A 9958-nucleotide genomic window follows, 5' to 3' on the forward strand; every position below is an offset into this window, starting at 1 on the left:
TCCTGTCAGTCAGTTATGACACTGATGCCCAACAGTGCTTATCCTATTGGCATTGGGGTTACTTTTTGACAGGTATTTATCTCCTCATTGTAGTTTTTCCCATTCTCTTGCTTCTCTAGTCAGCCTCTGATTGAGACTTATTGACAAAGGAGAAATTCTTCATGCCAGGCTTACTCCTGCTTTATGTCACACTGGATTCCAGCAGCATACGTCATTCAGTGATATTAGTGTTTGGTATCTAGCAAGCACTGTCCCCATAGTCTGCATTTCCACAGTTCCATTTGGGCAATATTACCTTCTTAATAAAACCTGAAAATAATTGAGATGTCAGATAAAGTCTTATTTTTTCTTACCATAGATCTCGGTTTGAAAGATGATTGATTGCTTTTGTACTTTATTCTTGATTTTATACTCATTGTTATGGGAAATTTCTAAGGTTCAGTATGTTAAACAACTTCAGAAGCACAGGCTTCTGAGCTCTCTGAAAAGCAACAGAGAAAACATAATGACATTTTTGGACTCATGCCCCCTCTCTCAAAAAATCAGCTCAAATGCAACCAACTTAATATTCTTCTTCTGTGACTGACTATAACATAATCCAAGTTATGTTGATTAAGAATTCCAGAGTGTGACAGCAATCTCTGATACTAAGATCCAGCCCTATGTAAAGCAATATAGGATAGTAATCTAGAGTGTTCATTTTTATTTTCTTTTTAAAATTATTCTTAAAAAATTACCACTTTTCTCCCTTCTATCTCTTCTCATTCAATAAAATGGAAAGAAAATAAGAAATAAAAAAAGAAGAAAAAGAAAGAAAAAAAGACAGAAAAGAAAGAAACAGATGAGGAAGAGAGGGAATGGGGAAGGAAAGAAGAAAAAAAGAGGAAGGAAATAGAAGGAAATGTGGCAAAACTTCATTGTGTTATTCAAACCTAGCCTCACATGCCTGAGAAACCAGACCTGTTGTTTATTAGAAACCAGATTTGTTTATTACTTAAGACTTAGGGTCATGCTGATTAGAAACCCAGTCAGATTTGAAGATTGATATGAGAAATGTCAGAAGTTTTCTTCCATTATACATTTCAAGCAACCCATGTATGTTAACTGGAAACTGCTTCTGTGCTGGTCAGTCAGCTATTGTTTCCTTGTTCCTTTGTTTGAATCCTATGTAATATGTAGACTACAGACACTGATAGAGGTGGGGTGGGAGAAGGGTAAGAGGAAAAAATAGGCCACTCTCTTTTCAGTTCTTTCCCTTTTCTAGACAGTTCTAATAAACTTCTTTCCAAATGATTTCAGTTCTGGATTTTGTTCTCAGGTAATAATTGATGCCAGAAATGGGATCTCTGATGGTTGACCCAATAGATAGGAATTGACTTAGATGGGAATATTCTGCATAGTGAGAACTAGGTGAATATTTCCATGGTTCAGGTGGAACAGAATCAAGTTGCCCCTGGTCTTGAACTAGGTAAATGGGGATTCCAGATGTCCAGAATGCTAGGGAGCTGTGTACCATTTTTACCTAGGAAATTACTCAAGGCGAGTTAAAATTAGCTTAGCCACCTTTATAGTTAAATGAATAGTCTTTCTGGATTGATCAAGCAAGAGTTGGGATGTGTATGGGGGAGGGCATATCTACCATTTGTTAATCTGTCAAGTCTTACTTTCAATGAGAGATAAAGCTTGAGAAAGAAAAAGACCCAAACCTATATGACACTTCTCTCATTTCACTTCTGATCAGGTTGGAGTTACAGAGATAAAGTTGAGCAAACTTTGCCTATATGGATGATCAATGCCATGAAAATTGTCTTTCAAATGTTTGAAGGGTTATTGTGCTCTTCTCCTTAGAAATTGCTGGGATGTAAATGCTGTGAGTTGGGCCTTAAAAGCTGATGAAGGATGGTCAGTAAATGTCTCAAGGGGAGATAGACAGAAATCTCATGGTTCTTCTCTTCCTTATTATTTCCCTAGATTTGGTTCAACACAAGCTGTTCACTTGAAGCACCGATTGAATCTCAGCATCCATTCCTACTGTGGCTAGATCAGAGCAAGAGGAAGCTCATCCCTGGGGTCCCTGAGTGCTGGTGAAAATCCTGAAGTTAATATGTAGAACAGGACTCTGATGGAAACCCATGTGCCAGTGGACAGCTTGGAAAGAATGTTCTTTATGAAGGTTTGATGAAGATGAATCAGTCAAATAAAAACATTTCTGACTAGCAGCAACATTTGTCCTCAGGTAAAGGAGCAGAGTTGTGAACACCACCAGAACCCAGACCACCTAGCATGAAATGACCAACAGATGACTCCACCACATACCCCTCCCTGCTCCCAGCCCAGCCCAGCCTTCTCTGAAATCTCAGAAGGAAGAAATTCAGAAAGTATTTTTTTAGATGTAATAGGGAACATGCCCACCATCCCCAGGGTGTCTGCTTCAAAGTAGCTAATGCCTGGGCTGTTGTCAACTGGCCCTCACTACCAGGGCACCAGATGGGCTGCTGGGATTCTAGGGGTGAGAAAAGAAGCCAAGATGGATTCGTCTTCTTAACATCCCCTTATTGAATACAGACAGAGATTGTGACTGATTGATTGAGCACTCCATGTGCTGCCCTCCTGCCACCACGTCTGCTTTGATGTAGGATCCTTCATTATGATTGTTTTGTCACCCACTCAATCCTGAGGATTAGAGCAGGGATGTAGCTCCTGGAAACCTTGAGATTAAGAGAGAATTCTGTGTCAGGTGCTCTCTTCACACTGGATGCCATGGGACATACCATAGATTCCCTCACCAGAGATTGCTACCATGCCTATTGTGTCTGTTTCAAAGCGTGTGGTATATGGGGGTTGTTCACACTTCTCCCTCCCTGCCAGGTCAGATTGGGGAGAGACTGACTTACTAGATTCCTCAGCCCAATGGATACATAAAAGAAAAAGTCTGGTCTGGAACCTACCCAGCTCCCTCTGTTCCCCTCACCAGATCTCCGCTAATCCTATGATGTCAGCTTCAAAGAGGGAGCCTCTGAACAGTTGGTTACTGATAGTGAGATGGAGAGTGAGATTGATGTCCTGCATCCTCAGAGTCAGGCCCCAGGTGACATTCCTGTTGCTGCTGATCATGACCTGATTGGCAAGATGAAGATGATATGGCTCTGAACTTTAGCAACACTCTTGTTGTTGATCCCTTGTCACCCTGAGTGCTGACCACAGCTGGATTCGGGACACTGGAGGCTGGGCTCTGCAAGCTGAAGGAGGATGATCTGATAGAGGGAGAGATGGAATACTCCCCAGCACCTCCCTTCCTTTTTTCCTAACACTCCAAGACAGGTTACTCCCCAGAACCCCTAGCTGCCAGGCCAGGGAAGGTGGACCCCTCTAAGAACCATCCTTCATCTGACTGTCCCCAGAGGGTGGGTGAAGGGGTCTGAGGTTTCTGTGTGGAAAGGGACAAAGAAACACATGTATCTATATGCTTCTTAGGATGAATGATCCTTATAATTGATCCTTATGAGGAAATGAAGGAATCAAATAAAGCATTTGTTTCCTGGGGAAGAAGGAAGAGAGCTGTGAATGATTGCCATGAGAAGCAGATGGAATTTACGACCGGCTTCCCCTCCACCCAACCCCACCACATGATATCCCTTTCTCAGCCTCTGCCAGAGCCCAGAAGAAAGAGATCTGGCATACATCCCACAAGAGCCATGGGAATATGGCTGATGCCTATGTGAAAACTGGGACCTTGTCCATTGTCCCCATGATATCTCCTTCAAAGTAGCTAATCCCTGGACTGTTTCTCCTTTCCCCGCAGTGCTAGGGTACCAGAGTGGCTGCTGGGCCTCTGAAGATGTGTCGAGACCATTCTTGGTTGTTCCCCTTAGGCAAGCCAAATACAGAACAGAGACTGTAACTTGCTGGGTTTCCATGAGCTGCCCTCATGAGATTCTGTCTGCTTAGATCTAGTTCCATTCTGTCTGGAATGCTTTCCCACCCTCTCAGTGCATTTGCAAGTACATAGCTGACTGAAATCTTGACATTAGGAGACAGGCTTTTGTCAGCTGCTTTACTCAGACTCTGGGGGATAGAAATTCAATAGAACCCAGATCCCTGCATCTTTCTGATGTCTGCTTTAAACAGGGAGTATTTAAACAGCGGCTTACTACCAGAGTGGGAAGGAGAGAGAGACTGACTGCTTACATACCGGAGGCAAGGCTCTTCTTGAAGCAGTTGACCATGGCCTTATTGACAAAATAAAGATGGCATGGCTCTGGACTTTACGAACAAGTGTATTTGGTGGTGTTCCCTCCTGTTGTTGATCCTGGGCTACTATGGCCACTGATCAAAGCTGGGTTCTAGAAACTGTGGGCTGGGCCCTCCAGTCTGAAGGAGGACGGTCAGTAGATGGATGGATAAACAAAGGAGGTCTTCAAGATCTCTCCTTTCTTTTCCCCTAATCAGGCCTCCAATACCCTTCCAAGATAGGCTGCTTCCCCAGAAACACTGACTGAAGCCCTCTGCATTTTCACCCTATGCAAAGGGAGGAAGGTTCCAACCGAGGACAATCCATTACCTGTGTGACCTCTGAGAGTGGGTGTGGTTTCTGTTAGGAGAGGGAGACATATGTACCATTGGACATTTTAGGGGAATGATCCTTAGGAAGGACTAAGGAAAATGCACCAAGTAAAGTATTCCTGACTAGTAGCAGCATTTGACTTCAGTAAGATAAATAGAACTGTGAACAGTGTTGGGACCTAAATCACTTTGACAGGTATGTGAAGCAGATGGAGTTTACAACCTGCCACCCCTGCTCCCAACTTCATCACAGGATGACCCCTTCACAGTGTCCACTCAAAATCTCAGAAGAAATAGATTTGGCAAACAGACTTCAAGGGCATTGTGAAACAAATGCCCAATTAGAGACAAGGATTTTGTCCATCATCCCCAGGATGTCTGCTTCAAAGTAGCTAATGCCTGAACTGTTCCTTATTCCCCTCAGTGCAAGGGCACTAAGGTGGCTGTTGGGACCCTGGAGATGTGTAACCAGGCCAGTCTTGATTGGTCATCTTCATATACTCATACAGGGCAGAGGCAAGGATTTGATGGAGACTCTATGTGCTGTCCTCACGAGATCTCTACATAAACCTCTTAATTTAGTCATCTTCAGTCTCAATTGTTTTTCCATACTCCCAGCCTCCAAGACCAGATCAAGGAAGTACTTGCTGGGAACCTTGAGATTAGGAGAAATGGGTCTCTCAGTTACTCTCCTCGGACTATGTGGAATGGAAACTTCCTTTCCTACCTTCTCAAGAGTTATGCTCATCGTGTCTGTTTGAAAGCATTGTGTCTGGGCTATTCAGCCTTACCCTTCCCTATCTGGTCAAGTTGGGAAAAGACTGATCTCCTGAATCCTTATAAAAAAGAAACTCTTGACTTGGGGTCTTCCTCTTTCTTCCACATTTACCAGGTCCCTGCAATCCTCATGAGCCAGTCTCTTACCAGTTGCTAACTATACAGATGGGATGGAGACAAACTGTCCACTAAATCTTCAGGGCCAGATCTGCTCTGGGGCTGTTGATGCTGTTCTGCCCACTGCTTTGATAGTCCATTTTCCCTTCCTGGTCTTATTTCCATCTTCTGTATGTAAAAAAAAACAATTAAAGTTAGCTGGGAAGTTTGTCGTGTATTCATGATATTGAAGAAGACATGACCATCTTTTTTTCCAATATTTTATTTTTCCAAATACATGTAAAAATAATCTTCAACATTCATATTTGTAAAACTTTTGTGTTATAAATTTTTCTTCTCCTCTCCCTCATCTCCCACCTTCCCAAGACAGCAAGCAATCTGATATAGGTTAAATATGTATAATCCTTTGAAACATATTTCCATATTTGTCATGTTGTACAAAAAAATCAGACCAAAAGGAGAAAAAACAAAAGGTGAAAATACTAAGATTTAATCTACATTTAGCCACCTTAGTACTCTCTCTGGACGTGATTGCATTTTCCATCCCAAGGTAATTGTAATTACCCCAAATCCCCACACTGTTGAGAGGAGCCAAGTCTATCATAGTTGATTGTCACATAATCTTGTAACTCTGTACAATGTTCTCACTTTACTCAGCATCAGTTCTGTAATTCTTTCCAGGCTTTTCTGAAATCAGGTTGCTCATCATTTCTATGGAACGATTATATGGCAATATTCATATACCATAACCTATTCAGCCATTCCCCACCTGATGGGCATCCCACTGAATTTCCAATTCCTTGCCACTACACAGAAAAGAGTTGCTACAAAGATTTTTGTACATATGTATCCTTTTCCCTTTTTTATGATCTCTTTCGGATACAGACCCAGTAGTGACACTGCTGGATCAAAGGGTCTGCACAGTTTTATAGCCCTTTGGGTATAGTTCCAAATTGTTCTCCAGAATGGTTGCATCATTTCACAGCTCCATCAACAATATATTCATGTCCCGATTTTCCACATTCCTTCATTATTTTTTCCTATCTTGGCCAATCTGAGAGGTGTGAAGTAGTATCTCAAGAGTGTCTTGATTTGCAATTCTCTAATAATAACTTAGAGCATTTTTCATATAACTATATATGGCAATATATATGAATTTCTTTATCTGAAAATTTTCTGTTCATATCCTTTGACCATTTATCACCCAAGGAATAACTTGGTATTCTTATAGATATGAATCAGTTCCTATATATTTTAGAAATGAGATCTTTATCAGAAACATTTACTGATGGCCCTGCATCTTTAGGAATGGAGAAACATAATGACTGCCTATTTCCTCTGGTCCCAAGTGGTAAATTCTTATTGCTGTTTCTGTTGCTGCCCAGGACCTTGACCTTGACAAGTCTATTTGTAAAAGTTTTTTTTTCTTGATCCCTGGTTGCTTGGCTCTTGGGACATTGTGGACTGGGTCCTAAAATTGAGAAAGTATGCAGAGGGAGAGAGACTCTAGCTTCCAGACTCCTACTTCTCTCCCTTTCATGCTTCATCTCTCCCTTCAAATATATGCTGCTCCCCAGAAGCACTGACTGGGGATCTCTAGCTGTTCTCAGCGAGACCAGTGCAGGACAGGAATGCTATGGTTGAAGCTGCCTGTAGCTACTCCATCTATATGGACCATGACTGTGAGTAAAGATCCCTGTGTAGACCAGATACCTTTGAAATACATGTACCACTGAATGCTTTATAGTAAATAAAAATGGTAAATTAAAAAAATTTTAAAGGTAAAAAAAAATTTTAAATTGTGAAGATAATCCAAACAAATAAAGCATTCTTATCCTTAAAAAAAAAAAAAGGAAATGAGATTAATTTGACATGGCTTGGCTTTGATGGAGCCATGTTGAATTTTTGTAATCACTGTTTCTCTTATTTCAGGAAATAAGACCATCTCTATTGAGCTGTACTAGAATTCTTTTATTTTCTTTTAAAAATTTTAAGTCAAAGTGGTAAAAGAAAAAAACTCATGGCATAGTAGAACATAAGACAGCATTAAAAATATGAAATGACAAATTTCCATTTCAAGAAAGCCTCTATAATAAATCTACACATTGTGTTCAGAATTGTTCATCTTTTCTTTGCTTCCCTGTAGGTTTTCTTTCATTCTCTGCTGTGTATTTTTTACTTTTTTTTTTCCTTTTCTTCCCCCAATTTCCCTCAGTAAGGCTACAATTAAGCTTGAAAATATTTATATACACAAATACACTCAATACATGTATGTGTATATATATACATATGTGTATATATATATACACACATATATACACATAATGACATACATACACACACATATATACATATACATGTATATACAATATTCATATACACTTATATAAGGGTATACTATATTTGTCCTCTGTTTCTATGAAGGTGGATAAAATCATCCTTCAAAAGTACAAGTCTCTCCATATTTTCCTAAATCCACCAACTCAATTTCCTATACCACAGCAATATTACAACTTTAGATTATTTTAAATAAGCTAAAACAATATTGATATGGCTGACATATAGTTTCCCTAATTTTCTCTTTTGATTAAATCTATTTTAGCCTTTAACTTATCTGAGATCAATCATCACAACTCCTGCTTTTTTCTAATAAATTCTACTCCTGATTATTATTATATTTGTATTTCCATTTTTTATTTCCTATTCCTGCTGACTCCTCTGCTTTATTTCTACCCACTACCTTATTTTTCTATTACTTAACCTACACCCCACCTCTAAGAATCCCTCCCACCTTTTCTCTCTCACTTTTTCTCATTCCCATTCATCTATACCATCTTATATACCTCCTAGTCCCTCCCCCTCTTATTTCTTTATAAATTTAGAACACTGATACCTTTTTAGATATATATTGTTCTCTCTTTAACTCATTCCCTATGAGAAAAGGGTTCCAGAACTACAACTCCTCCTCCCCTATCTAATTCCTTTGTGTCAGTTCTTCCTTCCATACTTCATATAACATCATTACTGTTTTTACCTTTTCCTATACTGTTTTATTTTTAAAATCAGAATCACATCATACTAAGTTCTATCTCAATCTTTCTCTTTAAAAAAATTTTATTAAAATATTTTATTTTCAAAACATAAGTATTTTCAAAATATTGACTCTTGCAAAACCTTGTATTCCAAATTTTCTCCTTCTTCCCCCCACCCCCTCCTTTAGATGGCAAGTAAATTGCACATGTTAAACATGTGCAATTCTTCTATGCATATTTCTACAATTATTGTACTGGACAAGAAAAATTAGATCAAAAAGAAGAGAAAAAATACAAGCAAACAACAAAAAAAAGTGAAAATGCTATGTTGTGATCCACACTAAGTTCCCACAGTCTTCTCTCTAGGTGCAGATGGCTCTCTTTATCACAAGACCATTGGAACTGGCTTTAATCATCTCATTGTTGAAAAGAGCCATGTCATCAGAATTGATCAAAGTAAAATCTTGTTGCCTTGATCTTTCAAACTTCCCAGTTACAGTTTACATTATATGTACAAAACATAAACAGTTTGTTCTTAATGAGTTCCTTGTAATTTGTATTTAATCTTTTATCTAATATTTCTCTTTGATCTTAAATGTCAAATTTTCTGTTATCAGATCTATTTGCAACAAAATCTTAAAAGTCTGGAAATTCAATGAATGTCTATTTTTGCTCAGGATTATGCCAAACTTTGATGGATATGGGGCTGAAACTACAGTTCTTTTGCTCTCATATTTAATGTTCCAAGACCTGTGGCCTTTTAATGTAGCTGTCGCTAAGTCTTGTGTGATTCTAAGTATGGTTCTGCTATATTTGAGTTGTTTTTTTTTCTTGTTGCTCATAATATTTTCTACTTGACCTGGGGATTTTAGAATTTAGTTGTTTCTGTTGGTTTTCCTTATAGGATCTCTTTCAGGTGGTGCTTGGTGGATTTTTTCTCCCTATTTCTATTTTCCCTCTCGTGTTCTAACACTGCAGGATCATTTTCTTTGATTATTTCTTGTATTATTTTATCAAGTTTTTTTTTTTATCAGAGCATTTAAGTAGTCTTATTATTATGTTTTTCCTTGGAATTTTCTGAAGTATTCTGCCATCTTCCCAGAATCTTCTCTGTGCTAGAATTTTCCCCAAAATGAAGGTCAAGCTCATTACTCTATGGTTTACAGATTTTGTTCCCTTTCCTTCTTTGAAAATGGAGATAGCACCTGCCATTTTCTAGTCTTATGGTATCTTACCCATTTTCCATGATCTTACTTGGCAATCATATTTGTCATTCTTTCAGAATTCAAGGATGCAATCCATCAAATATTTGTTCAGTATGTATGATGTTACAAGCATCACTTTAAGCTGCCAATGGTGACGATTCATTCATAAGACAAGGCAACTTGAATTCACTGAGGATTAGGTACTCTTTTGCCACTTTTCCTACTGATTTCATGTATCATATTCATTTTCTCCTTCCTGGTCTT

General features: G+C 38.9%; 1 long non-coding RNA gene across 1 annotated transcript in view; it reads left to right on the forward strand.

Moving 5' to 3' along the window:
- LOC116422306 overlaps positions 1-5753 on the forward strand; it is a 28006-nt gene extending 22253 nt beyond the window's left edge. Inside the window, exon 3 of the long non-coding RNA XR_004232894.1 lies at positions 1972-5753. This is a non-coding gene — a long non-coding RNA (uncharacterized LOC116422306). The remainder of the gene's footprint in view (positions 1-1971) is intronic.
- The last annotated feature ends 4205 nt before the right edge of the window (positions 5754-9958 follow it).

This window comes from Sarcophilus harrisii, chromosome 3, assembly GCF_902635505.1.
Source record: "Sarcophilus harrisii chromosome 3, mSarHar1.11, whole genome shotgun sequence".
Taxonomy (NCBI): Eukaryota; Metazoa; Chordata; class Mammalia; order Dasyuromorphia; family Dasyuridae; genus Sarcophilus; species Sarcophilus harrisii.